This window comes from Oxyura jamaicensis, chromosome 4, assembly GCF_011077185.1.
Source record: "Oxyura jamaicensis isolate SHBP4307 breed ruddy duck chromosome 4, BPBGC_Ojam_1.0, whole genome shotgun sequence".
In the NCBI taxonomy this organism is placed as follows: Eukaryota; Metazoa; Chordata; class Aves; order Anseriformes; family Anatidae; genus Oxyura; species Oxyura jamaicensis.
In genome coordinates, this window is record NC_048896.1 from 90,836,286 (window position 1) to 90,844,363 (window position 8,078).

The following is an 8,078-nucleotide window of genomic DNA, read 5'->3' on the forward strand; positions in this document are numbered from 1 at the left end:
TCCGCATGTCTGAATCTTGGGCATGGAAAATACAGCTCCTTTTTCACAAAAAAGGAGCTATTTTTATGCCTTTAAATCTTCCCCTTTCCGCACATCTATTCTGTGAATTCTGAACCTCTTTGTACTGAGCACCCTGGCTGCCACCCAGTCACCAACTTGCTGGAAAGGCTGGAGCATCTCTTCTCGCAAATCTGATGCTGCAGAAGCCGTTCCCAAAATCATAGCTCTGTTTCGACTGCCACGGGCTGCTTTCAGATAGTCTCGGGCTCCTAATGTAATCCTGGATAAACAGAGAGCAATCAAGCAAAGCTTTGTGAGGAAGCTGCTTCTCACACAGCACGCTTCTCAAAATGAGATTAGCGGGAGCCAACGTTGCTGTTGACTCTCTGAAGTCAAACAGCTCCTTCTCAAAAAGCCAATAAAACCATTACTGCACCATTACTTCCTGGCCCCGCACCAGACGTGATCTCATTCAGCTTTGTGCTTAGCAGGGGCTTGTTAAATCGGAGCCTGAACGTGGCAAGTCTAATGCTCCAGCTTCTCGGGGTGCTTGGGATGCTCGTGGCACAGCCTGCTGCTTTGGTGGCAGCTGTCCCTGCTGGGGGCACTTTGAGCAGGTCTTGGGCTATGGGCTGTACATGCAGACTTCGATGTACTGCACGGATGGAATTAAAATCTGCAGAGACGGAGAAAAATTGGGATCTGAACCAGGTCTGGAGGCTTTGTGCTGATTTTTATGCAGGTTTTGTGGAAAGTCCTCCAGCTGAGATTTTCGGTCCGTGGATGTGTTCTGGGTCAGGGCACCTTGACTCAAAATCCACCTAATGCAGAAGGGTCTGGTGCTGCCCCGCAGCTAGTGGGGGGCTGTTGGGCTCCCTGACACGCTGTGACCATCCAGGGAGGGGGCAGTTCACCTGTGAGCACATCAGTGGGCTTCTCCCAGCAACTCCTGGGCCTGAGTTTGTGTTTGTTGCATTGGATTTTAACACCCTGGGCGGTTTGTAGTATGGCATTTGCTTTTTGACTTTTATTTTTTAAGGTGCTGTCTAAAATAGCCTTAAGAAGCCTTTCTTAGAGGCGGCAGGGCTGCCAATGCTATCCTAACCTGCTCAGGAAGAAGAGCAGGGATGTGTTTTTAGAAGATGGCACTGCAAAAAAAAATAATTAAAAAGCAAATGGAAGAAGTTTTCCTTTTAACACCCAAGGCAGAGTAGCTGTGAGTATTTAGGGTGCGATATCACTGCAGTTCCTGTTACCCAAAGCTTACCACGGTAAGAGGGCACAATCCATCCCCTGCACACCAACCCTGGCCTTGCTTTTAGCACTGAGCGCAGCGGGTAACGCGCAGCTGATTTACAATTAGCGCTGAATTATGGATTAACTTGGCCCTGGAGAAAACAAACGTTTCAAGAAAGATCAACAGCAGCACTAAAATTAATGAGGACAAGCGGTAATAAAACACGAGGCACATTCCAAAAAGAAACACCAACCGATATAAATATCATAATAGAGTGCTTCAGATCCAATCAAATTAACCTCTGGTTAGCAGGTTAAATAATTAAGTTGAATTAATTAAACTAAGGAGAACAAAATTGAGTGCTTAGTTAAAGTGAACCACCTTGTTTCATGTTTTAAACCAACTCTTTCTGTCAGGTTCCTGCTGTTGTCCTGTAGGACTAGTTTTATGCGCTGACATAATTATTGCGCTGAGACACTGGACAAAGAGATGGAAATAATTAAGCAGGCAGCACAGAGGATGTTTGCTCTGTGTATTAAGCCAAACCAAGTGATAAGGAGAAAAATGATCACATAACCAGTGAGAAAAATGAGCTGTAATGACTATTAACAAGCTGTAATGGGTATTGATACCTTTTAAACATAGAGCCAGGTCCATCTTGCAACCAAGGAAAGCCTTCTCGTTGCTTATCTGGATAAAGTTGCTAAGTCTGGAGGAGTATGTATGTCGGATGTCTTTAACCAGATACCTTCTGGTGGCTTTGGCTTTGGTCCAGCTGCTGCAGGAAGAAATGAGGAAGAAGTCACTTTTTTCAAAGGGACTTTTCAAATGTATCAAGCCTTGTGAAGCCCCCCAAACCTCTTGGCAGTTCTATTTTACTCAATACAATAGCAAAAATGTCCTGTATCTCAGGTTAAAAAGAGGAACTTTAGAAAGCCATTTCTTTATTTATTAACCTCAGACTACTAAAGACTGTGCATTTCCCTTCCCAATAACTTCAGTGGGTTTTGTATCAACCCCGTATCTCTATCACGCACCAAAATCAGAACTGAGTAAAGCCCCAGCCGAATTACAGCACTCCACAGGTCAGCTTTAAATGTCCCGATCTCCTGACTTGGCACTATAAATTACCATCAGGTCCCCAGTGTTCTGCTGGTGAACAGTCCTTGTAAGGTCATCCCTGCAGGAAAACTGGTACCAAATATTTATCGTTTTCAGTTCAATAGACTTTCCTGTTCGCATTTTTACAGGCAGTCACACGTACATCTTCCAAAGTCCCTCAATTACAATTACAGCCTTGTGAAGATAACGTCAGATCATCACGGTAAAGGTGGTGAGCTAAAGAGTGACCTGGATTTTTCTAGGAAACTACATACATTTTAGAAACCACTTAAACTATTAAGGAAAAAAGAAAAGTTTGTACAAAAATTTCTTCGTTTAAGGAAGTTTTGTAACAAACAGTCATGGTTTCATGCGGATCTCATGTCGGAAAATTATAAAGTGTATAACGTGTGTATTATTTCTGAAAGTCAGTAGCAGAAATGAAACTCAGTGGAAGAAAAAGAATGTCAGTAGTCAGCATTCAGCACCAAAAAGAAGCCAGCAGCACGGTGCTAACTTTGAACAATCATCTTAGGCCTGTAAACATCCCTGCACATTAATGTCCAAGTTAACTTGGGAGGTTGAATTAGGGATATTCTTGGATCACTCTAAATTCAAAGTTCATCTCATGCTGTGATATTATAAACATGATGGATAAATTTGATCACGCAAAAAATAATATAAAAAAAATCACAGAAGTTGAGGTGCCTACTAACTGGAACAGTCCCTTTTTTTGTGCATGAACCTCCTCCTTCCCTCGCGGTGTTATTCCAGTGCAAGGCTGATTATAAAACCAGTAACATCACGTATCCTTTCTGCTTACGGTGTCTGGCAGGTTTGTGTAATCTCTTAGTGAAGCTGTTACTGGAAGGCCTTACAAATCAAAATCATTAATTAAACATTAATTCCCTTAAAACGTTTTCAAAGCTGTAATTTCAGTAACTTGTGAGTTATTTGCTTGCTACAGTGCACTGCCTTTTGGTAATCAGGATTTAATAACCTATGCAGTTTAATCCCAATGTAATGTATTTGGCACTGTCACATTAAATTGAAAAATCCCACTGTAAATCTAGACAGTATGACACTTGTCTTACTATCTTAATTCCTTGCTTAAAAACTGAATCTTGTCTTCCTCTTGTCCTTACACGAGTATTGGTTTCCAAAGAGGAGCTCACCATTCCCTTTGGTTTTAAATACAGCTTAGTGAGGATGGGGCCAGGTCATAATCCAATGGCTCATAACGAATACACCAAAATCTAATATAATTGAAGAACAAGCAGCTATTTAAATGCTTTTCTCTGCTGAGATGGCAGCAGGTACAAATTGCTTTTATTTCAGACATGTACGAGAACAGGCAGCTATCATTAATGGGAGTTATTTCGTTGTCGTCTTTGTTGAGGTTGCTTGCAGAACCTCCCCGTTCTCCTCCAACAAACCTCTTCCTCCTGAATTTTCTCTTAAATTTCAGCTGGTACGGCAGCACAAAAATAAAATAAAATAAAATAAAATAAAATAAAATAAAATAAAAATGTAACATCCACAGGGGAAAGGCTCAGAATTTTTTAAACTATGCTAGCAGTTAAGAACATATTTCCATTGAACAATAAAAACAATGTCTGCTAAGATTTGGCTAAAATAGTTCCCTGTTGACTTCATTTCTTGGGTTTCAACACATTTGGATACACTTTGGAAAAAAATGACATTAAAAAGATTGTTAAGGCTCAGACTTCCTGGCCTTAAACACAAATCTGCCAGGTCCAAATGCCCATATTGTCACAGATATGAAGTCAGTCTCATCGGTGTCACTGAAAAGCAGCCAAAAAATTAAGACCGCTACTGGTTCGCTTTTAAACAGCTGTTTAGTAGAAGAAACTGTAAATCTGTCTGGCTTATCCTTACTAAATTATAAGTGGGCACTCATGGTTACCTTCAGTTTTATGTTCATATGAAGGAATCACAGTCATGAAATGAAGCTCAGAAACTCATTCTCGGCAGTTACTGATCCGTCTGGGATAACAGCATCCTCAGCATGCCGTCACCATCCAGTGCACCCGATGTAAGCAGCGATAGTAATTTAGTCTTTTAAGTCAAGTATTCATTGCCTGTTTTATTAGACTATAAACTATAGGGTATTTCTGGTGATAATGTTTTCTACCTCCGGTATGAAATGAAACTTTTTGATCTTCCAAGGCTTGGCAGGGATGCCTGGGCTGGAAGGATCCAACCCTGAATTGTACCCCCTTTTCTGCTCTCCTGCAATTACCTGGAGAAATGTCCACCAGAAGTGGACACCAAGTATGGCATGAGCGTTTCTAGGGCTTTTTTATATAGTCTATAGTTAAATGTTTCTCCATACATGGTTGTGAAGTCAAATTGGCGTTGGCTTCCCCAAAAAGTAGAAAGTCCCCGAGGATGGGTTATTTGTACTTGGGTTGGTCTTCTGTAACCAATGGATATTTTCCATCCATTTATTTATTTATGTATTTACTTATTAGCCTCTATTTCTTCCCAGGGTAACTTGATTTTGGCAGTGTTGCTTGAAGGCATCTGGATATCACAGCTATGTTCATCTCCATGTGCTCTGTTCCTATCAGAGGGCAACTGGCAGGTTAATGGAAGTGACCAGCACCTTCAAACCCTTCAGAAGTATTAATATCTCATCAGCAATGACCTTTTAATCTGGGTTTTAAATAAAGATAATTTTATACTGCAAAATGAACTGGGGAATCAGAATTCTTCCTAACACTGGGAATACAGAAAATAAATGCAATTATAGAATGGGTTGGTTTGGAAGGGACCTTAAAGATCATCTAATCCCAGCCCTCCTGGCATGGGGTGTGTTGCCTCTCTCGATAATTTATATATACACATAATATATAAATATATAATATATTTTTTCTCTATGTAATTGTCTCTATAGCTATTACTTAACTAATTTGGAAGTACTTTTAATGGGGAAGGACAACCAGATTGTCTTACAGTAACATCAGTGGTTATCTGCAAAGTCCTCTTCAGTTTTACTTTACTGTAATATTTGAAATTCGAGCCAACATTTGGGCATTTGTATTAGCTATTATTGTATATAACAGCTATTATTGTATTATTTGTATTAGGGAAGGCAATGCAGTATAGTCAGTGCAAGCAATGCTCTGCAAATCATTTTGTTTTGAATACTGTGTAATAAAACTGCTTAATCCCTTTTTATTTTAGCCAGAACTCATGAATTAAGATGAGTCAGTGTGAAGCTTTTATCAGCTGAAGCTGTTGCAGAAGAATCATTGTGAAAACCTAAAAACCTCCGCTCTCAGGATTGTGCAACTGGAGGTGCCAGCAATGGCTTGCCACATTTCAGTTAAAATTTTATTCACAGGTTTGGCATTTTTTTAGCTAGGTGTGTAATGCATCTTGTAGCTGCTTTGAGTCCTCCAGATTTGCAACATTTTGGTTATAAAGGGGCTAATAAACCTTGTTCAGTCAATGGTCGCTTAGAAAACTTGCACATTTCTGGATTAAGTAATCCTCTAAGTTCCAAACTGAATATGCAGTAAATAAGAGGGGGAAAAAGTGTGATAGCTTTCTAGCCTTCATTTGGATAATGGAAGAGAAATAACTAAGATGGGAGAGAGTCCCCATTCTGTAGCTGCTCTGCAGTGGATGGCTGCCTCTCCCAAGCAAAATGCATCCTGTGGAGACATCCATGCCCCGAGGCCTGTACTTACTGCTTGAAGAATAAGTTAGGTGTTTTAGGGATGTCATTATTTACAGGATCAATACTGCTATTTAGCCAGACAGCTGGCTAAGTGTGGACAAATCCTGTCTGCTGTAATACATTTCTCTGCCTATCGATCTGTCTCTGCACCCATTTTGCTGATCAAACAGACAGAGATAGCGGGACCAGGAGCAACTTATTCCTACTTTTACTGCATCAGTAATAGGATTTGTCTCACGTAAGATGTCCCTCAAAGGCTACATGAGCAGTTAGCTTGAGCAAATGTAGAGCCCTGTGGAAAGAGTCGAGTGGATTCATCTCATCTAATTTAGACAGGACCTGTGTCCTCCTGGCAGCACCTACCCAAGTCCCACCGCCTGGTCCTTACAACAATTGCTTTTCAGGATGAAGGACATCTTTAAAGCTCCTGCTGCTGTTTGAATGGGTCAGTAGCGATGCTTTGGTTTCCTCCTGCAATGTTCATGCCCATTGAAAATCTGTTCAGCAGAAGTCTCGTGTGACGATTAGTCCTCAGCCTAAGCAGCTGGAGGAAGGGAACTGTTCTTTTTGGAACGGGAGACTGTGCTGCAGCTGTTTCTTTTGGAGAGATGTAGTTGGGATAAAGCAAGATGTAAAGAACATCAGACAAAACAAACAAACGAAGACTCACAGCCCTCAGCTTATCCTGCACCTAAGGAGTTCTGTACCAAGCTAGCAAAGTCAAAGCTTTTCATTTGACTTTGGACCTTGTGAGGCTGTAGAGCTCCTTCTGGAGCTCGTCCCACCAGCACCTCCCAGGACTTACCCTTAAAACACTTGTGCATGTTAAAATTATAAAAACTGCAAAGTTGTTAACTATTGGCTAGGCAAATTAAATCACTTTGGAGTCTGGCCCTATAATTTACCATACAGGTTCAAGCAAGTTAAGGGAGGTTCAGTTTTGATCTAAGAGCTGATGACTTGATTAGAAGAAAAAAGCCAACACAGTATATGCAGTGCATTAAGAAATATAAGTTGCTTCTGATCTGTTTTTGTTTGTTTGTTGTTTCTTTCTTTGTTTGTTTTGTTTCTATTCTGCTCTCAGTGTGATCAAGTTAAAGAGGGCTTTGTGGCTTTGTAAAAGTGATTTTCTACTTTCCATGGTGTGATTAAATACACTGGTCTTACACTTTTGCAGAACCTGCAGGCCAGTCAGTCACAGCCATACCTTACTGGGTGCACATCAGGGCCTGGACTTTCTGGATGAAAATTCTGCTCTGAACGTGTAAAAGGTCCCATTTAAAATATGCCTCATTTTTAAAGAAAAAAATGGAATAGATTTTATTCAATTTCCAGAAAATATTTTGAAACAGGATTGACCTTTATTTTTTCCCTCGTAGGGAATATTTTTTGTTTCTAATAGGGTTTACATGTGCAGTGGTGACATTTTACCAGTCAGTGCTGCCGCTGCCAATCCCTGCAGCTACAGATGGGAGAGATGTTCAAAGACAGAGGTGTTGAAAACTCATTTTTGTCCCTCTCTGTAGCAGTTATGCTGATCCTATGAAGATCCAAGCACACTGTTTTCCCTTTTTTTTTTTTTTTTTTTTTTTTTTTTTAAATGGCATTGAGAGCTTATTTCTAACACTCCCATTGATTTTAGCTAAGTCCTTCAGGGCTCTCTCACAGCAGCGATGCTCCAAATCTGTACTCAGGTTATAACCCTGGTGCTGTTGCGCTCAGCAGCAAAACTTCTAATGATCTTTTAAGGGATAGTTTTTCCCCCATCGTTTGCCCTATCCACAGCAGCATCCTTTCATAACAAGGACTGGCCTCCTGCATCTGCAAAGCCTTGACTAAGCCCATCTGCTCAGCAATGTGTGTAAGCACCAGCAGACCTCTTGGCCTCAGCTGTTTTTCACCTGTGTTTGAAGTCAGATGCACAGACGGAAAAAATAAACACTGCTTTAAAGTGCAGGAGAGGAATTTGACTAAAGGCTCTGTAAAAAAATAACCTTGTGACAGGCAAGTTGGGGAATGTGGGCAAACAGG